Source organism: Ambystoma mexicanum, chromosome 9 (genome assembly GCF_040938575.1).
Source record: "Ambystoma mexicanum isolate Mex_15411 chromosome 9, UKY_AmexF1_1, whole genome shotgun sequence".
Classification (NCBI taxonomy): Eukaryota; Metazoa; Chordata; class Amphibia; order Caudata; family Ambystomatidae; genus Ambystoma; species Ambystoma mexicanum.
The window spans coordinates 726,494,414-726,521,122 of record NC_090931.1 but is presented as its reverse complement, the minus strand read 5'-3'; the positions used below and the strand labels follow the sequence as shown (position 1 = coordinate 726,521,122).

The 26,709-nt window shown below is 44.5% G+C and overlaps 1 protein-coding gene across 6 annotated transcripts in view; it reads right to left on the bottom strand.

Moving 5' to 3' along the window:
* Positions 1-26,709, bottom strand: part of GULP1 (GULP PTB domain containing engulfment adaptor 1) — a 2,063,281-nt gene that overhangs the window by 1,647,196 nt on the left and 389,376 nt on the right. For all 6 annotated transcript variants that reach the window (XM_069615617.1, XM_069615618.1, XM_069615616.1 and 3 more), the window contains exon 2: positions 25,860-26,034. The gene's annotated coding sequence lies outside the window, so the exon portion shown is untranslated. The remainder of the gene's footprint in view (positions 1-25,859; positions 26,035-26,709) is intronic.

Genomic DNA, 26,709 nt, shown 5'->3' with positions numbered 1-26,709 from the left:
GTCCTTGTTGTGTAAATTAGTTTTTTTTTTTTTGTGTATAGGTTATACTTCCATTCTCTTTAATAATCAGCCTTTTGCTTAATCTAAGTTGTTGATACATAACATAAATGTAGAATATGTTTTGATAACAAAAACACACACACGAGTGTGCTGCTTGCAATTTGTTGCATACAAATAGTTTAAGCAGCCAATGCATCTAAAACCTGTCTTGTGACTTAAAGGAAATTATAACATGAAAATAGATACTAACATGAACCATTCCTTATCACTGTCATGAACTACAGAACACGTCCCTTTTGGACTTCCTGGTCCCTGTCACAACGGGGCGTGCACTCCATAATACTCCCAACATGTCGTCCAGCGTGAAACCCCTTTCTCGCTCCACGCGCTGGACGTAACGTATTATATGAATAGACCACGCCTTCCGCGGCTCTGCGCGTCTCAATGCTATTGCAAAGTAGCGATCCGACGTGTGTCCCGTAGCTTGCGGTATTGTTTCCTTGTGCCCGTCTATCTACCCGTTCCTTGCCCCTTCCTTTCCTCCTATTTCCTGGACTCGTGTGCTAGTTGCACCTCTCCTAGTTCCCCGGATTCCTGGATCCTCGTCCCGGAAACTAAACGCACTCTGGAGTCGGAAGAGACTCGGGCAGCCTTGTTCAAAACCAGGTCCGTCCGCAAGAAGGCAGCGACCAAGGACTCCAGCAAAAAACAGACCGAGGTGAGAAGGGGGGGAACTCCTTGACAATCACCTGATGGCTGTAAAATGTCCAAAAAAGCTATTTTAAAAGAAAGGAATATGAAAACCTATCGCAGCTTAAGTGATGCATTGACAGCTGAAACTCTGCTCTGTGCTGCCTCACACAAGCATTGTGACGTCACTAAATGGCTGTAATAACTGATTACAGTTGCGCCAGTGATGTTATTTACTTATTGCAGGAGAGTACTAATATCACCATCAGCCGGAAATAAGACAAGTAATGACAGAATTTTGTTACTGCAGTTTGCAATGAATGATCACAATTGTTGATAGCAAAGTCTTCAAAACGTTCAGGTGGTGAAACGCTGCGTGTCGCTCTATCTGGAACACACTAAGCTCTCTGTCCGGGTACTATACACACTTCAGGGAAAGCCTAGCTTGCTAAATGCATGATGCAGTGAAGGGGTTTAACATAAATGCCATAATCATTGCTTCTCGTGATTCATGCAGGGAGTGACCTGTGGTGGCAATTACAGCATGTCATTTAGCTGGAAGTCCTCTGTAAGTATTCAATTACGTGGCATTACCAGTCACTTGAAAATCAAAGTGGCCCCAAGGGTGCTGAAGAACGACTGGTATTCCTTGCTGCATTAAGTCGAGCCTTTGAAATGCAATGCGTTAGAAGTTGATAATGTAGTTGAACAAAAACAGGATTGCTTTCAACCAAACATTATTAAACATACATTCTTGTTTCGAAGAACAACAATGACATTTTAATTCAAGCCTACATCCATTATTGGAGCGTACATAGGGTGTTACTGCCCACCCAATGTTCATGTCTCCATAGCGCCCACATCAGCTTTCTAGATCAAGGTGCTGCACGTTCGTAAAAACAATATGGACATCTCAAGCACGTGCTTTTTCAGGCCTACGCTTAGCGTCACTGAACATCAGGACTTAAAATGTTCGCGGGAAATCATGGCGTTCTTTGTACACTCTTGCTTTGCACTTTCAGACCACTAATAACAGAAAAATGCGCGCCTATAACTTCATGAATAATCCATGGTGCGTGGCGTGCATGACACGGAGTTGTCTGGTGTGGTCTTGGCGTCGCTGGTGTTGTCGGTCGAGTTGTTTAAGCTCACTGTCTGATCCAGTAAGTGATGAAAAGGATAACGCACCCTTGAAAGGGTCGAGATTGCAGCAGAGCTGCAGGTGATTGGCAGCGACGGAGATTGCGAACTAGGCTTTCTTGGAATGGCTGTCAATCAAGGCGCCCCAAAGCCCTGTGCTCCAAGACGTGCTCTCCCCGGGCATGGCGCTTCTTTAGTCCAAAAACAACCCTGTGCTGCTCGGAATGTCATGTTCTGTAATCTCTGCTAATGTGAAGTGCGTCAAATGGGACTGAGGAAAGATTAGACCCAGCTGTCATGGGAAGGTTGAGGGCAAAGAAGTAGAACACACTGCTGGCAATTCATTTCTGGCAAGAGGCGACCTTCTGGCTGAACTGAATTCCCATTCGCTCTGTACACCCTGGCAGGAGATTTCATGGTTACCGAGTGCTGAGCTCTTCGTCGCGTGAGTCTGTTTGCAGTGTTTTCTGCTTTTCAATTACTTGTGTATACATTATTGATTTAGAGGAAATCAAATACAGCCATTTCATGGTTTTCTTCTCCGTGTGCTTTGTGCTGTACCTGGCATGAAAGCATACGCTTGACTCGATTCAGGAAAAAATGCATTTCTCCACTCTTTTACTGGGATTTATAATCTAACACTTGTATATATTAATTGAAACTGCATTTACCCATGCACCCACGCATAGGCTGTTTACCATTTATTAAATGCTTCTACTGGGTTCTCTGCCTATGATCTGTGCACATTTAGAAGACTATGGCCCACACACATGTGGTATTATCTCTATAATTCATGAAATACAACAATTTTAAGTAGGAAACTGCCAGCATGTACAATACAATCAGGAACCCGCCTAAGATTACTCAGGAAACGCTACAGGGAGTGCCATTTATTTATTTATTCTATTTGTTGACAGCGCCCAAACCCGTGAGTATCAGGGTGCTAACACATTAGTGAAAAAAACAGAACAAGCAATATGGTACATACGCATGATAGTAATTGTTGCAGAGAGTCAGCCATTGGGGGTTACTCCATTTCAGGTTAGTCGTGGTACCCCAGTTTCAGGTTAGTCATATTTGTCAAACAGCCAGGTTTTTAGGAAAGCCTCTGGGAGCTGCAAAGCTACACAGTACAAGGAGGACCACCTATCGAAGATGCAGAACAGGCTCACAAACAGAACCAGAAAAAGGATTTCAATATTGCCACTTGTACAGCATCAACTCGCAACTCAAACTCCCACCATCACATCTGATCCCAAAGCCTAAACACATGTCGCAACTGGTCTTTAATATGCTGTCCGTTCTATCAGATCTTGTTGTCTTCACATTTCTATGTTGGAGTTCCTTTAGGGAGTACAACGCAAATATCAAAGGTCTTGGCCAATAATCCAGTAAAGTAGTTTAGTGTGTTCAGTAAACCATGTAGATAATGTAACTAGTAGACTCGAAAGATAATCATCAACTCAGCCTTTTAGTTTTGGTCACCATAAGTACCATTGGTTTAGGTAATCATAGCGCCACCAAGGGCCAAAAGACCAAAATAATAATTGGCATGGACAAATGGAGAAGGGCAAAATAGTCCCGATTCTCAAAAAGATTTGGTAGCTGCGGGGCTGTTGCAGCTAGCTTAAAAGTATGTTCTTGCCAAGCCGCTGCAGAAGCTTTGTAGGGGTGGAGGTTTGGGGAAAATGGACATCACATTCGCGGGGGGGAACAGAGAATGCAATAATTAAAGAAATGGTGTTGCTCTCCTATGGTGCACCTTATGTTCAATTGAGATTGGAATTGGGCATTTGATGAATCTATGAGGACATTAAAATGAAGCCATTACAGTATCAGATTAGACTTTGCAAATTTTGGGAATATCTCTGTGACAGGGCAGTAATGAAAGATGTTTTTAGTGCCGAGTGGTCAATTGCTTTTCCTTAGTTCGCATATTTCCACCAGATGAGTATTGATCTCGATGCAGGGTACATTCCGGATATCCGAGAGAGTATTACTAAAGTGACAGAAATAGTTGTTAAGCAGCTGTATAATGAAGTAATCATTGTGGGCATTATCCATAACACTCCAACAAGTAGATTCATGAATTCATATCTAGAATAGAAAACTGTAAAGGGAAAAATATATGTAAAAAGTGCACATGATTTTAGCTTTACATTTGTTTTTGCAACTAAGTTTGCAATTTTACCCCTCGGCAAATGGAATACTAATTATGTATGAGATGATTGCTCTACATTTGGTCCAGGTGCAGTAGACAATCTTACACATTTCTTAATGTTTTGCTCTATGTGCAGTATAACAAGAAGAACAATCCAGCACTGTTTACACAGAGTAAGATCTCATATATATCTATCATGCTGGCAATTCCAGTATGATGGTCAAGATTGATATACTTTCATTTTTTTCTTGTGCTTGGTTGATTAAAGCAAATTTGGACCACTGGTAGATGTCTTACGTTTTGTAAACATGTTTGCGCTAATATACTGGCATTTTGTAATGTACCATATGGTTACACATTGAACAGTTTTTTTTTCTGTATTACATAATGTGTTATATTGTACTTTTTTATATATCCTTTTACTGGATAATGCCAAGTAAAGCTTGATGATGATAATGAAATATGGTTTCGGTTGAGGTAGAACATTGGATCCTAAACAGTTTTCAGGGCTCAATGTAAGGCCAGGGAGCCAAGTAGGTAGATTGCCTTGGAATGGGGAATTTAGTCCACATATTTAGGTGCATAGTCTCTTAGACAAGGCTCAACATTGTCAAGTAGGCTTCTTGGTACTTCACCTTGCAGAAGAAGTCGAAGATCTGGAGAAGGCATCGCAATGTGCCAAACAGTCTGCTTATGTAGTGATGGCTGAACAATCAGGTGTCCAAGTTAAGCTTTGCAATTTTAAGACAGGTTCAAATTCGTCTTATATGAAAGGTTCTTATGCAGAGCAACAGCGGATGCCAGGGTGCAATGCCTTTGAGCTTGCAGTGGTTTTTAGCTTTAGTTCCCTTGAAGAGTTAGGGTTATTTACTGATCGCCATAAACCAGGGATGTTTAACAAGGTTACTTTCACTATAAAACAGGGCAATGGGCTTCTGGGTACTAATCTCCTCAGGAGAAGGCATGCCTTCAATGTCCAGCATGTAATCTCTCTTGTCCTTCAGAGGTGGATGAGGAGGGTTTTCCATTCTTTAGCAATTTTTATCACCAACCCTGGCAGGGCCCTTTCTTCAAGAATTAAACCTTTCAACAAAAACATGCTTTTCAAACGGGCAATTGCGAACTTTCTTCATGGAAAAACACATTAAACTGAGTTCTTTTAAATCTCATTTTCCTATGCCGTACATACATTTTATTCAGCACCAATTCTTCCCTTGAGTGCTGGGATTTGCTTGCAGTCTGGATACATGTATCCTGCCTTGGTTTAAAGTTTCTGTCTGCACAGCTGATTTTGTTACATGTTGCAATTTTAGCAGAATTTTCCCAGTGGAAGTGAACACAAATGTTTCTGAGGCTGCTTTTTCCTTATATTCATTTTCTAAAGCAGTCAGTCAATGAGGCCCGGTTCCTCTGAGCCACACTGGATTATTCTGGCATTTCAGTACCCTTTTTACTTTCAATAATTCAATGGACATAAATGGATGTAGCACCAAAAACAGCACTTTTGAAGGTTGCAAAGCTACCATTTTAAAAGGCATTTTCAGTTTTACAGCAAAGTTGTGTTGCTTCTTTCCTTTGCTCCATGTTGAATGTTGCAGGGCCCACTGGCACATTTCTGCAGTGATTACTCTGGTTTTACCCCACCTGAAATGGGGTTGGCAGGGGTGCAGCCTTTCTTGGTTGTGACCCAAATGCGGTTTTGCAGATTTTGGTGCACACAGGAGTCAGCACATCCATTTTGGGCTGTCTCGTGCCCCATTTGTGAAGTGATGCAATGGGGCACATTGGAATGGGTCAAATTATCCCACAGTACGGAGACATTATTATTAAGGTAAGTGATTGCTGGAGTGTATGTATAATTGTAGGTGTTTTGGCAAGGATAATTTCGTTAAGAGAAAAAGAGATAAATGTCAAACTATCATTATTGTAAGAGGATTCAATTCAACACTACAGCTAAGTCAATGCCTAGTGTGGGATACTGAATGGAAACCCTTATTGATATATCTTTACGTCCAGTTCATGCGTTCTGGATGACTACCCCTATATAGCACCCCTCTCTTTGAATCCCCCTGACCCCACTGAGCCAAGAAGTAGTTCTGTTTTGCAAGTTTAAAAGGTTTATTTGATAATTTGACCAATAGATATATATATCACACTTTATAATAAATTAATAATTGAATATCACACTTAATCTGAGCAGTAATCAATAATGGATAGTCCGGCACTAGCACACTTCTTTATAATCAATGATGAGTGATTATAGGATGGATAAGATAGCAACAATACTTTTATGGTTTCAAATGGATGCAAGGTGGAATGAAATTACAGTACAGAAATACTCAATATGATTTCATAAAACAATGTAATCACTTTTCTCTGGCAATCCACTCCCCCCTTTATGCAATGCACGGAAATGGAAGGAAAGCACACAGTTCTCAGGAATGCAATCAATACAATACGAAATTCAGTTCCCCCCCAGCAAGCTTAGAGGAAAACAGGTCGGAGTTTTAAACACAGGCCCAAAATGCTTTGAATATGGTGACAATGCAGTGAGAAATATGCTGAAAATGCTTTTAATTCCCTTCAGGAGGTTCAGGGTGAGTGAAATATACTTGGGATGAGTTCAGGCTCACTTTAGCAAGGATCTAGGAGTAACTAGCAGGTTAAACACATTTTTGGCAAAGGAAAGCAATGAAGCTGCTGTTTTTACATGTGGCTGGATTTTTAACCAAATCGCAAATCGCGGTAAAATTCGCGAGTGCGAGAATCGTGATTACGGCAAAATTATACAGAGTAGCAAGTTGGTTCTAAGCTTGTTGAAAAGCTGAGATTCCAAGCTTTCAGAGGAAAGTTAAACCAGAGATACGGACGATTAAATAAAGGTAGTTTTTCGGATTTGAAATTTTAAAAGTTCAAAGCGACAGGTTACAGCTTGCAGCTAGAAAATGACAAGTGACAGCTTTGCAAATGACAGGTGACAGGAGGCAGTTCTGGTTAGATTAAAATAGATTGAATTATATTATTTTAACTAAGAGATTGGTTCTGCACAGTTCTGCTAGGTACTCACAATATATTTTTGAATTAGGCCTCGCCACGGATCTGGTCAGGTTTTGGACTGGATTCGGTCTGGTCTCGGAACTTTACAGTGATCTGGGTCAGCTCTCTGGTTCTGCTAACAGCGGTCTGGGTCAGCTCTACTCTGCTGGTCTGGTCTGGGTCTCTGGTTCTGATCAGGTCTGTGGGTCCGGATACAGCGGTCTCCGGTTCAGCTGGTCTCTCTCTGGATACAACACTGCTCTCTGGCAAATGGCAAGAGTTCTTGCAAAGAATTCAAACAGCTCGCCTGGCTGTGAATAGTGGCAATGATTTGAGGCCTGCTAAAGAGGGATTTAGCTTGTAGTTGACCTCTCTGCTACAAATTCTGAAGTAAAGTCTTGGTCTCTGAAGGTGGATAGATTGAAGTCTCTATGTTGGCTCTATGGAGGTTGATGGAGGTAAAGTATGGATTTTCCCGGCAGAGCGTCCCGCAGCAGATGGAATAGAATGTACCTATCTGTCCTGACTGTCTGCTTTTATGTGTTTTGAAAGTGGGTGGAGAGGCTAGCTTTCTAGGCCCTACCCCTCTCCACTTGTCATTGGCCACTTCCTCCTCTTCCCCTTGATTGGGGGAATGAAATGAAGTGTCATCATGATGAGGTCTGTTTATGATACAGAGAACCCACCCCTGTCAACTTTACACACAATCTATATTTGACCTAAAGACATATTTCATAGATACACAGTGGTTTGAAATTACATGCACCCATCACATTTACTGATGATAGCCCCTGTTCCAATTCTGTCGTTTCTAGGAGCTTGGGTTCAAAAATGGCAACATATTTCACTTTTTGGTCGGGTTACCAATATTGGATTTTTCGCCAGATTTATACACATGTACACGGCCTGTCCATACATACTCCAGTAAATTACCATGTCTCTAGCTTAAACACAGAGTCTGTAGTATACATAAATAGCAGGGTTTTGCCCCAGAACATCACACAAATCGGAGTTTGGGCTTGAATCGAAGGTACATTTTTTAAATGAAGGCTCTCAAAGTTATACATTCCTGTCATTTGATTACAAAGAGTTATCAGTGTTTCTGTAAAATATATATTTTGCTTTCAATTCAGTTCTCAGAGTGTTGGAGTCCGCCTCCAAGACTTGGGTGGGTCAGTGATCACATGTGTCTTCTGGCAGGCAGGCCTTTGTTGACAGGAAACAGTCAAAATCAACATATTCTATTCAAGTGCAATAGCCTATTGTGTGGTCTCCAGGAGGTTGAGGTCAGCAGAACAGGGGGTCACTTTGCATTTGGTTATTATGACCATGTGATATCCTGGGCTGTGGTGTGAATCTCTTGAGGTGAGAGGGTTTCCCAGGCTTCTGGCCTCTGGGAACAGCAGATGGCTAATTTTTAATTAAAATGCAGCCTTTGAAGTCAGCCAAGTCAAATTCTTTTGTCTGCAACTGCACTTAGTTCTCCTGTCAGAGTTTAGACCGCTAGCACCGCCTTGAGGATTTGTTGGTACTGCATCCATTTTTGGGATCTTTCTTGGATTAATGCATTCCAAACAGGAATGGTTCTTACATGGTAGTAAATAATCCTTGCTTAACATTGTTTTGATGGGGCTCCTTACAGTAAAATGGGTATGTGGAACCCCACAAAAGGGTTGAATCTTTAAAGTGGTCCGGTGAGCCACGATTTCAGCAACTTTTTGACATCAGTAACAGTGGATTTTGTTAACAAAGATCTTTCTTTACACTGGTGGGTGGCAAGTGAGGTAACCATTTTGGTGTGCGCACAAACTGCGTGGTTCTCCTGGATTCTGGCGCACTTGTTGGCTTTTTTTTGCCATCTTGGATTTTCTAAGCCCACAGCACCAAATGTTGCAGCATGATAGCTCAAACGTGGGTCAGGACACCCAACAAATCCCCCCACGTGACTGCCCTTTGAATTTGAGTCGATGGGGAGTCGGGTGCACAAGGGTTTTGACCCACGCACTGGTCTGTCTGCATAATCTTCTTCCAATTCTGCAAATGGCACAGTTCAGCATCTTTTCCTCCATCCGGTACTGATCGATCGGTTCTCCTCGCCGGTCCTGATGGGAATATTGGGCGGTACCCTGGGCCCCTCGCGTCCCTGTTCCCGGTCTCCGGATCGTCCTCCCTGGCCAGTCTCAAGGTTTTCTTTCTCCTAGGACGACAAAGGAAGAGCGGCAATACCTGTTCATAGACATTTTTCCCCCACCATTGATATAGTGGGGTGGCATATAAATTTATAGTCAAAACATATGAACATGCACATTTCTTTTTGCATTCAAAAATGAAAACACCCACATTGAGAAACTCAGAATTTGATAGGCGATATGTAGGATATTTTAAGTTAGAACTGAATTAATCTGAGACAGTACCCTCTAGGATTCCAGAGGATTCCTCCAGTTGTTGCAGAGTGTGCCTGGGATGGCAACACTTTAGCTGATTTATATGTACCCACTTGTCTTCCCCCTCTGCCAAACCACCTTTGGGGATGCAGATCTTGTAGGCCACAGGGGAGATCTTGTCTATAATCTCAAAGGGTCCCTTCCATGTAGGCAAACATTTTCGCTGTTTGGCCTGGTTCCTTTGGAAATTGTATAGATAGACCTGGTCCCCCACCTGATATTCCTTCCTGGAAGTTTTCAGGTCATAGTGGGTCTTCATACTCTCAGCTGATCTTTCTAGATTCCGCTGAGCATAGGCAAAAGCATGCTGAAGGTGTTTCCTTAAATTCCCCACATACTCATGAGTTGTGGAGGCATTTGTCAACGTTTGCTCTTGGGTTCTGTAGAGCAAATGCTGAGGAAGCACCATCTTGCGTCCAGTCATCAACTCAAATGGTGACATTTTGATTGCAGATGAAGGGGTAGATCTGATGGCCATTAGGACCAGAGGTAATCGGATATCCCAACTTGGCCCAGAATCTGCCACAAACTTCTTTAATATGCTCACAATTGTCCGGTTGTAGTGTTCCACTGCTCCAGAAGAAGCTGGCCTGTAAGCAATGTGTAGCTTTCTCTTGACCCCCAGTATCTCCCACATCTTTGTCATTACTTCACTGGTGAAGTGGCAACCTCTGTCTGACTCAATCCTTTGAGGTAGACCAAAACAGGAAAAGATGTGGTTAATCATCAGGGCAGCTGCTGTTTCTGCCTTGCAATTTGGGGCTGGGAGACATTCCACCCACTTGGTAAACAAGCATGTCACAGTCAACATGTACTTATTTCCTCTAGACGAGCGAATCACAGGGCCTATGAAGTCGATTTGTAAATCTGACCATGGCAGTGTCATCCCCCTCTTTTGGAGGGGTGCACGGTGCATGAGGGATGATGGCTGAAATTGTGCACACACAAGACACCCCTTCAAGTATTGGTCAAGGTCCTGCCCCATGTGTGGCCAGTATGCAACCTCTCTTAAGATTTCCAGTGTTGTGTGAAACCCCTTATGACCGGCGGTGGCCGCATCATGGGCGTGACTTAACATCAGGCTTCGGAATGAGGTAGGAACCACCCACTGATCGTGGCCAGCTTTGGATTTCCTTACCAACAAACCGTCTTGGATCCGGAACATTTTTGGACATTTCATCAACACTCTAAGGACCTCTTTCCCATTGTAATCGGTATCCATCAGGGGAAAGTTCTCAGGGTCCTCAAGGTGTTGGTAAAACTTACCAATAATTGGATCCCCCTTCTGAGCTGTAATCAAATCAGCATCAGGGGTCTCCTTGCTCCATTGGGCAGTTGAAAGATCATTGTGAGCATTTGTCTGGGACCTAGTGATAGCAGTGACCTGGATTTCCCCCAACAGGGACTCTATTTCTATTAGATCCCCTTGGATGGCCCCCGTTTTGGCCAGCTGATCAGCTAAGTCATTTCCAGTTTTGTCTGGTCCCTCTACTTTGGAATGACCCTTGATCTTTTTCCAATAGATGGTCATCTCATTCGAGGTGACCAGATCATCAATGTTTTGGATCAACTTCCCATGATTCAAGGGTTTGTTATTAGCACATAACATGCCTCTGGTTTTCCAATTAACCAGGTGCTCTACAAACCCATTCCGTACATAATCCGAATCTGTGATTATGACCAGTTCGTGGAGTTGATGCTGGACAGCAGTGAGGATGGCCTGATGCACAGCCATCAATTCTGCCACCTGACTACTTCGGGGACCAATTTTGTATCCAGCAGAGGGTTCTGGGAACTCCTTCACCCATGCATTCCCTACGCCAGTCCCAGTTCTTTCTCCCCATCGTTGTCAACATGGTACGAGCATCCATCCACATAGACAGTGGGCATTCCCTCACACTTGTCCTCTTTAAAGACTTTGTGTGGGGAATTAAGGTATGCCTCTGTGTTGTCCTTGATTTTTAGACTTTCGTCCTCGAGACAGTTTTCTCTGGCACAATCATGCAAGTCAGCCAGACCTTGCGCGAGGGGACTCTTCTTGTTTTGGCCATATCTGACCTCCACAGGAAAGCCTTGCATTGACAGAATCCAGGAAGTAATTCGGGAATTACTCACATTTCCGGCCCGGATTCTGTCACTTTGGAGATATTGCAGAGGCTGGTGTGGAGTCTCCACTATGATGTGTTCCCCATGGATAAACGGGCGGTAATTCTTCAATGCCAACACCGTTGCCAGGAGTGCCTTCTCACAATCGTTGAATTTTTCCTCCACAGAGGATAAAGTTTTGCTTGCATAGGAGATTACTTTATTGACCTTGTCATGCTTTTGGTATAATACTGCCGTCGAGCACGTATTAGAGAACCCCGTCTCCAGGAAGAACTCCTTGTTTCTGACAGGGTAAGCTAGGCAGGGCGCTTGTGAGAGGCTTCTTTTGAGTTGTCTTACTGCCTCGTCTTGTTCTGGACCCCATTCCCACTTGACCCCCCCCTTCAGGAGATGAATCAGGGGTCTGGTGATCTCTGCGTAGCACTCAATGAACTTTCTGCTGTAATTAGTCAGTCCAAGGAGGCTCCTTAGTTCCCGCAGAGTTGTGGGGTCTTTCAGTTTCTGAAGTGCTTCCACTTTCCTTTCCTGGGGACAGAGATCCTGAGGAGTAATCTCATGCCCCAAGAAATTAACACGGGTTCTACACCACTGTGCTTTCTGAAAGGAGAGTTTTGCTCCAGCGGCCCTCAACTGGGTCAGAACATAACGGATCTCCGCTATGTGTTCCTCCACAGATGAACTTTTGATGAGGACATCTACATAAGCCAGGTTACCCCTTGCACCCAGGTCGGGCATGGCCTTGTGTAGGAAAATGTTGAATTCATTGCCGGAGTTGAGGTATCCGAAGGGAGTCCGGGTTCATGTGTACTGATGGCCCCCAAAGGTAAAAGCCAGCTTGTATTGGTCCTCCCTACTGACAGGCACAGTCCAGTATCCATTGGTCAGGTCTATTGCAGTGAATACCTGTGACCCCTGGATCTGGGCCAGCCCTTGGTCAATGTAGGGCAGAGGCCATCGGGAAGTATGGACCCGTTTGTTGAGCTCCCTGAGGTCGGCGCAGAGTCTCCACTGGCCGTTTGGCTTCAATATTCCCAGCACCGGATTATTGAAGGTGCTGTGAACTGGACGGATTATTCCCCGGGACTCAAGGTTCTTAATTATTTCAGTAAGGGACTCCATGGATGCGAGAGGCAAACAATATTGCTTCACAAACACTGGAGTCATGCCAGGGTCCGTGGGGATTGTTGTTGTGTGGATGTCGGTGCGACCACAGTCATATGAGTGTACCGCAAAGAGATCTTGGAAATCCAAGAAAACTTGTTTCAACTTTTGCTTTTGTTCCAGAGTCACACAGGCATCAGCTAGGTAGACTCTCTCTTCCACCATCTGCCTGAAGCCTGGAAAGACTTCTGGTTTGGCATCTCAGCGGCCTCCTCCATCTGGGTGGAGAAGTCCCTGGTCAGAGTGCTGATTTGGACTGGAGGCCTCAGGCGGTAAATGCAACCCTCATGGTCCTGGAAAATCACCTCATCCCTCCTGAAGTCACAAGTCACATCTTCCTTACCATAGGTGCAGGAAGTGTACACCAGGAAGTTCCCCCCATGCCGGGTAAAAATCCTGTCTGGTGTTGTATTGTCATCACTGTCACTGTAAAAGCAGTCCTTGGGGATTGGTCCTAACAGTTAATTTCCTAGATCAATGGAAAAATGTCGGTCATCAACCGCCATTCCAATAATGGTGCCTGCGGCTAGAGAAATACTCTTTAAGTCGCTGTTATCCACCTCTATTGGAATGGTGTCATGTTCTATGTTGACTAATGGAGTTGGGTTTACCCCCAACCCTTGCTGTTGGAGAGAAGCATTTAGATGTATATAAGCATCAGGGTTTTGCAAATATTGTCCTCTTTTAACTTTCACTTCCAGGAGAATTGTCAGGTCCTTTCTGGGATGGTGACTTCCTCTTTGATCTGAATTTCAACTGCATAAGGTAGCAATTGAGCTGACCTAAATGCTTTTTCTGGATCATCAAAGCCCATGGGATTATCCGCTAATCGGGACCAAGCTTTGAAGTTTATTAGGTCCAAACTAATGGCAAAGCGATTGAGAATGTCACTGCCTAAGTAAAAGGCGGCAGTGGCGTCTCGCACAACCCAACAATTATGGACTATGCTCTTGTTGCCAATGGAGATTTTGAGCATACACCTGCTTGGCAGAAGCTGTTTGGAATTAGGTGCTTCCAGGTCCATTTCCCATTTATCTATCAGTTTGAATGTGGGAATGGCCGGATCTTTTGGGAGTTGGCGGAACATGGCTTCGCTGATGAAGCTCTTACCGTTGTTCACACACACTCGAGCGAGAACAGAGTCCTTCCCATCATTTAACTGAACAGGGATGAACAACTGCTCTCCAATTTGTTGAATATCAGCCAGGCTCTGAGCTGATTTCACATCTTTCTGGACTATAGGAGTGGGAGTTTCTGATTGTGGATTAGTAAAGAATTTCAGGGTGTTTCCTTCCAGTGTGGAATACCACCTTAAACTGGAAGGGAGGTTGATTTTCAGAAATAGAGAGGACCCCCCATCACCAGTCTGTTGTCCTACTGCTATTACTGTCACGTCTGGAATTTGGTTATTCTGGAAGTGGAATTCTACTTGGTCAGATTTTTGTTCAACCATGTGGCATGTGCCGTTTAAACTAACATGGTTGACACTCTGTTTTAATTTTATGGGTCGGCTAGTCTGGGTCCAGAGGACCTTGTTTACGCAATCTATTAGGGGTGACAACCTTCTCAGGAGGTCATTCCCTAGTAAACAAGGGGTGCCCTCTGGAGTCACAACTATGACCGGGTGTTTCAACTTGTGTCGCCAAATTTTAATGTCCAAATCTGCCGTCCCCTCGACGGGAATTTCCTTCCCGTCAAAGTTCTGGAGTTGTCCCGGAAGAGAGGTGAGAGGAATACGGTAATTCTCCCCCCTTCCTACATTTAGTTCCCCAAAGGCCCTTTTGGACAGAAGGGTAGCTTGGGATCCAGTGTCCACCAGTGCCAAAATTGTACCCTGCCCCTGTACTTGTACCGGGGCATAGTATCTTCCCTCCTTCTCCTCAAGGGGGCACAGATAATGCACATTTTTGGACAACTGGTGGGCTAACTTTCTGGTTTTGGACATGGCGAGAGAAGAGATTTGGGCAGAATTCTGTGGAGAGCCTTGGGAATCTGAACAAAAAAGTTGGCAACTGGAGATCAGAGCCATTGTGGGTTCCCCTGGTTCCGGTTCTGGGCCGCCCCCCCCTTTTTGTAGGCAGTCACCAGGATGGGTTTGAACCAGGGGATTTTGGTATTGTGGGTTCTGGGATGAGATGATGGACGGCGGTAGCTCAGTCTCCAAATCTCCCCAGTCTGAATTGGCCTCCCTTGGGACCCATTTTTCCTTGGGAGGAGTTCCCCCATCTCTGAAGGAGAAGATCCTTTTCCCAGGATCCTCTGAGGATCCCTCTCCCTCAAATTGGAAGATCTGTACCTTCTCCACAAAGTGGGTCTGTTTGGGTCCTTTGTTCTCCTACCTCCTCTCTGCTCCTTGGGTGGCAGACTTTCAGGGGTAGGAGATTTTGTTTCCGGTTCCTGGTTTTCCAGTTGGGAAGGAAGCTTCCTCCAAGGCTTTACACCCCCCTTCCCCTTGTGCCTCCTCCCTGGGAACCGGTGTGTTATCGGGGTGCTGCCCCCGTCATTGTTCTGGAGTACCAGGTCCAGAGTTTGGGGCATTCTGCGGTGGCATGCTCATCTGAGGGTTCTGTTGAGCCCTCAGTATGTGACTCAGATCCCGTGCCATATTTTGGACCTGGCTCTCTAACTGGGAAACCCGCTCAGGCTGATACTGGGCTCTATTTTCTCCCCTGGGCTGATCCCGGGAAGGGTAGCTATCCCTTCTCTGGTAGTACCCCTGGTTGGAAAGATTTTGGTACCCCTCCACCCTTGGTCTCCCCTCTCCCGGATTAGGTTGTCTGGGCTCAGGGAATTGGGGAAAGAAGGATGGATGATTTTGGGGCTGGAAATTGGGCGGATACCTGGGGAAAAAGTTCTGCCCAGGATTTGGAGAATTTCTGCCCTCCTGTGGGAAGTTGGGAGGGAAGTTCCCTTGGTTAGGTGCTTGGCCGGATCCCCCCCTTGGGCTGGAGGAGTCCACACATAACCCAGGATTGGTTGGTTTCCCTTATAGCGGGGACTTACATAGTCAGGGGAGCGGGGGACCCCATTTGTGGGACTACCTCCTCGACTCCCTGTCTGTGACTGGCCCGAGGGCCTTCTGGGCTGTGAATTATTAGGTTCAGGTAGGTTTTTAGGCCCCCCCATCTCCAAATCCAAAACGGGGGTGACCTTTACCTCTGCCACCTTGGCAGCAGCAGGGGTGCTGTTGGTTTTGGGATTTTTCCAGGTATTGCTTTTATTTTCTATGGGCTTCTGCACCTCATAGATCCGGGTTGACTGTTCAATGACCCAGTCTAAAGATCTTTTCTCATGAAAATCTCTCACGTGCTGGGTCATTATATATTTGGGCAAGGCATGGAAAAATGTATTGACACATTCTCTGCTGTCTGTGCGCACCCTTCTGGTGGTCTGCGCAAAGGCACGTTTCAGTTCTTGCACAAATTCTTGTGGGGCCTGATCCTCCCCACATTGCAAATTGTAGGCTTCCTTGCGAGCCTCTTGAGGATTTCTGTGTACAGAAAAATGTTTCAAGATGGCCGCCTTATAGGTGGACCATCTTAAATGATTTTGGTCCTCCAGCCCCGCAAAGAAACTGGAGTATTCTGGGGAGAATGTCCATTTGACGTACTGGATGCAGCTACTGCTGTCCTTCAAATGGAAAGTCTCCATCATTTGCTCATAGAGCTCCAAGTGTTCCCAAACAGAGTACTTGGCATTCTTATGATAAGGCGTGATGACACTCCTGATTGCCTTAATCTGTTTCAATGGGTCCTTAAGCAAGGCCCTTTTTGCCTTATTGGCCTTTTTGGTTTGGGTAACCCTTGTCCATTCATCCTCTGACTCAGAGGCACTGCTCCCAGAGGTTCCTGTCTGATCTTCCAGGTTTTCCCGGATTCTGCGAGCCTGGGAATGGCTGGCAGAGTGTGGGGACCTGGTCTCCTGTGTCCTGCGCCGTTCAGAGGAGTCTTCAGATTCCTCCTTGCTGCCAGGATTTGATGGATACCCCCCCCACTGACCTAACTGGGCAGAAGTTTTCAGGATGCCCTTAATGGGCCTATTCTCCTGGGGTTCCCCACTAAATTGCACTGTGCTTGGGTGCCCATACCCGGATGCCCGCCCATCCATTCCTGGGAGGTACTGGCCTATGAGCCCCATGCTTCTGGCTGGATAGTAATCTGCCATCCCTGTGGCCCGGTGCTCATGTGCGCCCGGGGACATGGGGGTGGCAGAGTCCAGGGACTGAGAGAGATAAAGGCCTCTGGTTCTAGGGCTCCTGAGGTTATGCTCAGGAGTTTCCCTTTCCCAGCGAACCTGGTCTCTATCCGCCCCTGTTCCCTGTTGCAATGCAAGAGCCTGCGCCTTCAGTTCCTCAGTTAAGGCCTTACTAGACTCTATCAGTCTCTCCTGCATCACTACCTGTTGTTGGAGCCTATCATTGTGCTGGCAGAGAGCCTCATTCTCTCTCTGCGTTTCCTGATTGGTCCTGGAGCACTGGGCCAGTCTTTGCTACAGGAGGGTTACCTCCTGAGCTGTGTCCCTATTGGCCTGCTCCTTTCTTGCCAGAGCATCCTCCACCTTCCTGGTGTGCTCTAACAAGTTCTGGTGTTCTTTTTGGAGGTCACCCAGTCCCTGGAGGGCCAGGTGATTTTCTTCCATTTTCCTTTTTAAGTGGCAGACTTCCTGGCCTAAGGTATCCCTTTCCTGACTAAGAGCCTGCCTCTGTGCCGCCAGGTCGTCCCTTTGCCTTTGGAAGGCACCAGTTTTCTGGCGCTCCTGGTCAAACTCTGCCTGGGTATCCAGGTCTTTCAAAATCAGTTTATTGATCTCTGCCTTCTCCCTATCTAGGTGGCTTTGCAGGGTGACTACCTGCTCAGCACATGCCCTCTTGAAGTCTAACTGTTGCTCCAGCTTTTTCTGGCTCTGCAGTAGGGAGTCCAAACCTTCTTGGTACTCCTTCTGCAAGGCCAGAAATCTGGTATCCTGGTCCGCCTTGTCCTGTTGCAGCACATCCATATCCTCCTTTATTTTAGTGATGTATTGTCTGCTGTCATTTTCTGACTCCTGGCTCCTGAGCAGCCTCTGCTCAGAAGAGTCCAGATCAGATTGGGCCTTCTGTAATGCCAGCAGTTGCCTACTCGCCAGATCTTGGCCTTCAGCACATTTGTCCTGCATGGCTCCCATATGTAAATATAAATATGCCGCTACCCTGGCAATCTTGTGGTGCTCATCCTTGGCCTTCGGGGCCATGTATAGTTCACTCAGGGCCACATGTAGGGGACCCTGATCTCCCCATATATCTGACCCTGTTTCAGTGACCTGTTGCGTGATTGCCTGCAACCAGACCGTTTGGTCCTGATGAGTCCACTCACCTCTCACAAATAGCTTATGTAAGAAGTGTTCTCTGGCTATTTTCATATCTACCAAGGTCGTCATTCTAGAGATTGGTCTCTGTCCTGATTTACAGAAGTTTGTATTTTATTTTTGCAAAACAGACCTTTTCCTTAGAGCGTTCCTTTGAGGAGAGCTTTACAGCGTAACACAGCGTGGTGATCCGACCGGATATGTGTATCTGGTCAGCTGGCACGCTGTATTAATCTGCACAAGTGATAGATCTAACCCAAACATCCGGCTCGAGCCCCCAATTTGTAAGAGGATTCAATTCAACACTACAGCTAAGTCAATGCCTAGTCTGGGCTACTGAATGGAAACCCTTATTGATATATCTTTACGTCCAGTTCATGCGTTCTGGATGACTACCCCTATATAACACCCCTCTTTTGGAATCCCCCTGGCCCCACTGAGCCAAGAAGTAGTTCTGTTTTGCAAGTTTAAAAGGTTTATTTGATAATTTAAACAATAGATATATATATATATATATATATATCACACTTTATAATAAATTAATAATTGAATATCACACTTAATCTGAGCAGTAATCAATAATGGATAGTCCGGCACTAGCACATTTCTTTATAATCAATTATGAGTGGTTATAGGATTGATAAAATAGCAACAATACTTTTATGGTTTCAAATGGATGCAAGGTGGAATGAAATTGCAGTACAGAAATACTCAATATGATTTCATAAAACAATGTAATCACTTTTCTCTGGCAATCCACTCTCCCCTTTATGCAATGCACGGAAATGGAAGGAAAGCACACAGTTCTCAGGAATGCAATCAATACAATACGAAATTCAGTTCCCCCCCAGCAAGCTTAGAGGAAAACAGGTCGGAGTTTTAAACACAGGCCCAAAATGCTTTGAATATGGTGACAATGCAGTGAGAAATATGCTGAAAATGCTTTTAATTCCCTTCAGGAGGTTCAGGGTGAGTGAAATATACTTGGGATGAGTTCAGGCTCACTTTAGCAAGGATCTAGGAGTAACTAGCAGGTTAAACACATTTTTGGCAAAGGAAAGCAATGAAGCTGCTGTTTTTACATGTGGCTGGATTTTTAACCAAATCGCAAATCGCTTTAAAATTCGCGAGTGCGAGAATCGTGATTACGGCAAAGGTATACAGAGTAGCAAGTCCGTTGAAAAGCTGAGATTCTAAGCTTTCAGAGGAAAGTTAAACCAAATTCCTAGCCCAAACGGTTCCAGAGATACGGACGATTAAATAAAGGTAGTTTTTCGGATTTGAAATTTTAAAAGTTCAAAGCGACAGGTTACAGCTTGCAGCTAGAAAATGACAAGTGACAGCTTTGCAAATGACAGGTGACAGTTAGGAGGCAGTTCTGGTTAGATTAAAATAGATTGAATTATATTATTTTAACTAAGAGATTGGTTCTGCACAGTTCTGCTAGGTACTCACAATATATTTTTGAATTAGGCCTCGCCACGGATCTGGTCAGGTTTTGGACTGGACTCCGGTCTGGTCTCGGCACTTCACAGTGATCTGGGTCAGCTCTCTGGTTCTGCTAACAGCGGTCTGGGTCAGCTCTACTCTGCTGGTCTGGTCTGGGTCTCTGGTTCTGATCAGGTCTGTGGGTCCGGATACAGCGGTCTCCGGTTCAGCTGGTCTCTCTCTGGATACAACACTGCTCTCTGGCAAATGGCAAGAGTTCTTGCAAAGAATTCAAACAGCTCGCCTGGCTGTGAATAATGGCAATGATTTGAGGCCTGCTAAAGAGGGATTTAGCTTGTAGTTGACCTCTCTGCTACAAATTCTGAAGTAAAATCTTGGTCTCTGAAGGTGGATAGATTGAAGTCTCTATGTTGGTTCTCTGGAGGTTGATGGAGGTAAAGTATGGGTTTTCCCGGCAGAGCGTCCCGCAGCAGATGGAATAGAATGTCCCTATCTGTCTTGACTGTCTGCTTTTATGTGTTTTGAAAGTGTGTGGAGAGGCTAGCTTTCTAGGCCCTACCCCTCTCCACTTGTCATTGGCCACTTCCCCCTCTTCCCCTTGATTGGGGGAATGAAATGAAGTGTCATCATGATGAGGTCTGTTTATGATACAGAGAACCCACCCCTGTCAACTTTACACACAATCTATATTTGACCTAAAGACATATTTCATAGATACACAGTGGTTTGAAATTACATGCACCCATCACATGTACTGATGATAGCCCCTGTTCCAATTCTGTCGTTTCTAGGAGCTTGGGTTCAAAAATGGCAACATATTTCACTTTTTGGTCGGGTTACCAATATTGGATTTTTCTCCAGATTTATACACATGTACATGGCCTGTCCATACATACTCCAGTAAATTACCATGTCTCTAGCTTAAACACAGAGTCTGTAGTATACATAAATAGCAGGGTTTTGCCCCAGAACATCACACAAATCGGAGTTTGGGCTTGAATCGAAGGTACATTTTTTAAATGAAGGCTCTCAAAGTTATACATTCCTGTCATTTGATTACAAAGAGTTATCAGTGTTTCTGTAAAATATATATTTTGCTTTCAATTCAGTTCTCAGATTGTTGGAGTCCGCCTCCAGACTTGGGTGGGTCAGTGATCACATGTGTCTTCTGGCAGGCAGGCCTTTGTTGACAGGAAATAGTCAAAATCAACATATTCTATTCAAGTGCAATAGCCTATTGTGTGGTCTCCAGGAGGTTGAGGTCAGCAGAACAGGGGGTCACTTTGCATTTGGTTATTATGACCATGTGATATCCTGGGCTGTGGTGTGAATCTCTTGAGGTGAGAGGGTTTCCCAGGCTTCTGGCCTCTGGGAACAGCAGGTGGCTATTTTTTAATTAAAATGCAGCCTTTGAAGTCAGCCAAGTCAAATCCCTTTGTCAGCAACTGCACTTAGTTCTCCTGTCAGAGTTTAGACCGCTAGCACCGCCTTGAGGATTTTGTTGGTACTGCATCCATTTTTGGGATCTTTCTTGGATTAATGCATTCCAAACAGGAATGGTTCTTACATGGTAGTAAATAATCCTTGCTTAACATTATTTTGATGGGGCTCCTTACAGTAAAATGGTTATGTGGAACCCCACAAAAGGGTTGAATCTTTAAAGTGGTCCGGTGAGCCACGATTTCAGCAACTTTTTGACATCAGTAACAGTGGATTTTGTTAACAAAGATCTTTCTTTACACTGGTGGGTGGCAAGTGAGGTAACCATTTTGGTGTGCGCACAAACTGCGTGGTTATCCTGGATTCTGGTGCACTTGTGGGCTTTTTTTGCCATCTTGGATTTTCTAAGCCCACAGCACCAAATGTTGCAGCATGATAGCTCAAACGTGGGTCAGGACACCCAACACTATCGCCCAACCAAACGGCCACCCTCCACCTCATCTATAGGCCCCCAGGTCCGGCACCAACCTTTTTCGGTGAAATATCTACCCTCCTCCTTGACAATACCAAAATCAATTCACAAACAATCATCCTAGGCACCTCAACTTAGGTCGTGGTGACCCTAAAGATCTCATGGCTCTTGATCTTGAGAATGCTTTAACTGACCTTGGCCTCACCTTGTACATCCAAGAACCGACCCATATTAAAGGCAGGACCATTGACTGGTTAGCTGGCTCTAACTGCAATATTAAGGTTCTCGACAATATCCCGTGCTTATGGTCTAACCATTGCATCATAACTTTTAATATAGAAGCAACCCCACGGGTTCTGGCACTAATAGCCCCAGCACTCCCTACTCAAAATAAAAAAGACATAACTAAGGAGAAACTCCTCCCAGTGTTACTCCCTACCCTCAATGCAGCTACTAACTCATGCTCTGATCCCGCCTCCCTTGCAGACACCAATAGCCAAACTATGCTCACGGCTATAGATACTATAGCACCCATTAAACTTAGGAAGGCCAAACCACGAGCACATCTTAATTCATGGTTCACCCCACCGTTAAAAATGCTCTGCAAAGTTAAACGCTGTGCGGAAAACCATTGGAAAAGCCACCCTTCTGATGAGCACAAAGATGGTTACATTCTTGCCTCCCTCACCTACAAAGATGCCATCATCACTGCTAAAAAAGTCTCTTAACCGTATTCTGCAAGCCAATTCCAATACAAAGGAATTCTTTTGAATCCTATAAGAGTTAGAAACCTCAGTCTCCCCCCTCCAGACACTTGAACGAAAGATAGTAAATGGTGTGCTAACATTCAAGCAGCCTTATTAAATAAAATGTCTATGCTACAATCCAAAATAAAAGACAAGCAGGACAGTCTGAAGCCTGACAATCGCTCACTCTCCCCGGCCAGGGCCCTCCCTCTAGATACTTCTAACACCAAACCATTCGCCTTCTCACTGCTCACCGTTACTGAGGTAGAAAATATCATCCTGAGAATTAAACCATCCAACTGCCAAGGTGACCCTTGCCCAGCTCCCATTATTAAGAACTCTGCCCATGACCTGGCCCCAATTAATTACGGCCTTTATCAACTCCTCCTTTAAAACAGGTATTGTCCCAGACAACCTTAAGGACGCTTGGGTGATCCCACTACTCAAAAAACCACCCCTAGACCCAAGTATACCTACTAATTTCCGACCTATCACCACAGTACCGTTTTTGCTTAAGATTCTGGACTGCGTATCTTACCTTCAGATTCAAGACTACTGGAATCCAATAATTTGCTAGGTCTACGACAATCCGGATTTCGGCCCAGACACGGGACGGAAACTGCTTTAATATACTTAAAAACCCAAATTGAAGTATTGAAGGACAAGGGCAAACTAGCTATGCTATTACTCTTCGACCTCTCTGCCGCATTCGATCTGGTCAACCACCAGATCTTATGTAGGCATCTCCACTCCGCTGCCAAATTCTCATCCTCGGCTGTGGCTTGGATCAAATCCTTCCTGAGCAATAGGTCTATGAGGGTCTTTGCACCATCCGTAGCCATGGACCCTTCCCCTATTCACTGCGACGTACCTCAGGGATCTTGCTTGTCACCTACACTTTATAACATTTTCACGAAACCACTCTTTGATGTGCTTGACTATCTGGGTGTCTCCTACACTAACTATGCGGACAACACCCAGATGCTCATTCCCATCACAGGTGATTATCTAGCTGACACCAAGGCCCTCAAAAACATCTACCTGGTCATCCAAGCCTGGATGGCCCAACACCAGTAATGCCTAAAGGACGATAAGACGGAGCGCCTTATCCTGGGTACCGCACAACGCCTGAGCAAACTTGAGCTTCAAAAGACACCAAAACGTTAGGTTTTTACCTTGACGCCACCCTATCCTTATCTAGACAAATAAATGCAGTCAGATCTGCCTCCGCTTACATGTGCAAACTCATTGCAGCCTGCAGACCGTTTCTTACCACCCCCAACAGTGTCACACTAGCTAGAACTCTCATTATGGCAAAAATTGATTATTGTAGTGCTCTTTACTAAGGTACCTGCCAAGAACTTGAACAAACTCCAAACAATCCAGAACAATGCCATTCGAGCTGCCTTAAACATTCCTCGTAACCACCACATCTCAGAATCCAGGACCAACCTAAAGTGGTTACCTGTCAAACAGAGAATTTCACTAAAAACTCTTGCCCTCACGCACAAATGCTTGGCCAACAAGGCCCCCCCCATCTACCTCTGCAGTCGGCTGTCCCGCCATTCGACAGCCCGTCCCCCAAGAACTGCCCAGACGCACTGTCTTTCGATCCCTAAGTTTAAACTTCAAAAAGCGGCAGGCACTAGCTTCCCTGTCCTAGCTTCTAAACTATGGAACAACCTCCCCACTACTATCAGAGCGGAAGATTCCTTCAACACATTCAAGACCAAAACCAAATCCTGGCTATTTAACCAGCACTAAGAAATGCTCTGCGCCTCTGTCTTACATACTCTACCCCTCTGACCTCCGTTACTACTTCCTTACACCCTATGGGTATATCCTTTGTTACGTCTAGCGGCAACGTAATCACTCTAATATATGTAGTTAGAAACACTGTTTATTATTCTGTTTATTATAATTTTTGTTAATCTTAAATCCTGTTAATGTATTTTTGTCTGTATATATGCATCATTGTAACTTTGCACAAAGTGCGCCCTGATGCCTCCGGGCCTGATGGTATGTGCGTTATAAATAAAACAAATACAAATGTCCAGAATGGAAAGCAAACTTTCATGGAGGAGGTTACTAGTGCAATGTTGATGCAGTGGATGCATTGAGTTATGCTTCAGTGCCTATACGATGTGGGGTATTCAAACCATGTAGTCATATTTTAATCCCTCCTGATAAAAGTGGAGGTGTCTGCATAGTGAACAAAGCAGCTCCACTCACCCTCAGATTCATCAGGTTGGTCTCAGGTGGAAAAATGACAGCAAGTATTGCACTTCCATGTTACATTTTGATATGTATTAATGCTGCCGTGTGAGATGTGGACATGCTTTCTCATTCCTTGTGGGTTTCTTAATCTAGCTGCTAAAGCAATTCCACTGATTAGAGGCACCTCCAGGCAACAGGGACTGCTTATCTATAGGGTGTTACTTGGGGTGCAGGATCTGCTCATAATGCTGTGCAGCCAAAAGAAAAATGATGTGCATGTTAATCACAGCAGCTGGACAAGGTACTCAGATCAGATCCAGAACAAAAGCAGTCCCCATGCAATTATACGTTCGGGGAATGCAAGGGCAGTAATGTTGGCTTTCAAGCAAAGCAGTACAGTGAATAGGTTGTAAATGTGCCTCCCAGTGGTCAAAAGACAATCATAGAAGAAGGCCCCATGGCTAGCCACACTAAATAGTCATTTAAATAGCCCATAGAGCGCAACAGATACTTGTCATAGCCTTAAGATGTATTGAAAATGACATTGTCATGTGGCAAGTTAGAAATGTGAGCCCTGGCAAGAAGAAAGCAAGAGTGACGGATGAATGCATAATTACAATGGGAGTGGCACAGGGTTATTATTTGGGCCACCAATGCATATATGCGCAATAGATTTGCCAGTGATCTGAAGCTATCTCATCAAGAACTAAAACTGACTTTCTTCCAAATGTTCAATGCATTCTGACGGAAAAGAGACATCTTGTCCATAACCATAGCGGGCCCCACACATGGGCTCAACCACGCACCTAGTGTGCCCGTTGGATAACCTGGCCCTGCTTCAGCACCATCATGACTCGCCCCTTCAAAAAAACTGTGCATTGAAAATAATCGGCCTCGTTACGAATTTGGCAGTAAGTGAACAAGTTGGATGTAACTCAGTTCACGCCAACTTTACAACTCTACCAAATTACAAGTTTGGGCCCTGAATGGAGGATATGCCTCCAGGAAAATCCTGGAGGTAAATCCTCCAACTCGCTGCCTAAAAATCAGGAGAAACAGCAGAATTGCTGCAGCAGTAATTCCACCAAAACAGCCCCATAGAGCACTGTGGGGATTTGCACCACCACCGCCATTTGCAATCCAGTGGTCACTCCGCCGGACCAAGTGGCGGTAACAGTAATTTAGTTTGGTGCTATCTGGGTGGATTTACCACCCAGATACAACCAAACATATAATGAGGCCCAATGTTAACCAGGCACGAGGCAATCACATCACAACTATTCCACATTTCACAAGCAAGATTCAATGTAAAATGAAAGACATACAGAATACCAGGATCATGAAGCGATTTCATTCACAAAAAATGCAATTTAACAGCTGTAATTTAACATAGAAAAGACGCTCCCGCAACTATCCTCCAGGTTAATGTGTGGGACAGAGGGCATTTCTCTTACCTGGCCTAAATATTTCCATCCGTTTTCAATATGGATTGTGAGGCTGCAACATATATTTTGATGGCGAAATGTACATTGAATGTCCTTTTCACTCCAATTGTATTGCTCGGATCCTTTTAAATAGCAGTTTTTGTCTAAGGCTTTGGTTATTTACGTCTTCATCAAAAGAGTTAATCTGCAAAAATAAGTGAATAATGTCAAACTGGCATGTAGACTTATGAAGCATATAAAACAAAAACAAAAAAATCCACAGCCCACAGACACACACCATAAGCATCATACATGATTAAGTACGTAAGTTAATTTGTAACACTATTTCATCCTTCACATTCTGAAGAACGTAAAGGCAGCATTTTGAACATTTAAAAGCCCAATCCACAGTAATGAAATGTGGAGCTCGTTGCAGATGACTGATAACACTGTATACATGAATAATTGGATGGATAGCTCTGACAACTGGCCCGCACTCATATAAAATATTACAGAGTCTTAACTACCCGATGATTACAAATTCACCCACCACCATGATGTAACAAGGTATTTATAACCAGCTTCAACCATTCTCCCCCCCACCCCAACCCAAATGCAAACTAAACACTGAATGTATGAATTAAACATTAAGATAATAAAGAAAATAATCAAGTCAGACAACTTCATTTGGGTAGATCAACAAGGATAATCGGGTATCCAGTTATTTTATCGGATAAAAAAAAAACAAAGAAGAAATGCATTTTTAATGTCTCCACTGCAGCCTGAATCAGGTGTCATACTAAATAACAACAGGGCTTGTTTGAACAAGGAGAAAACAACTGCCTTCCCTAACGGTTAGGTAACAATTATCATAACACAA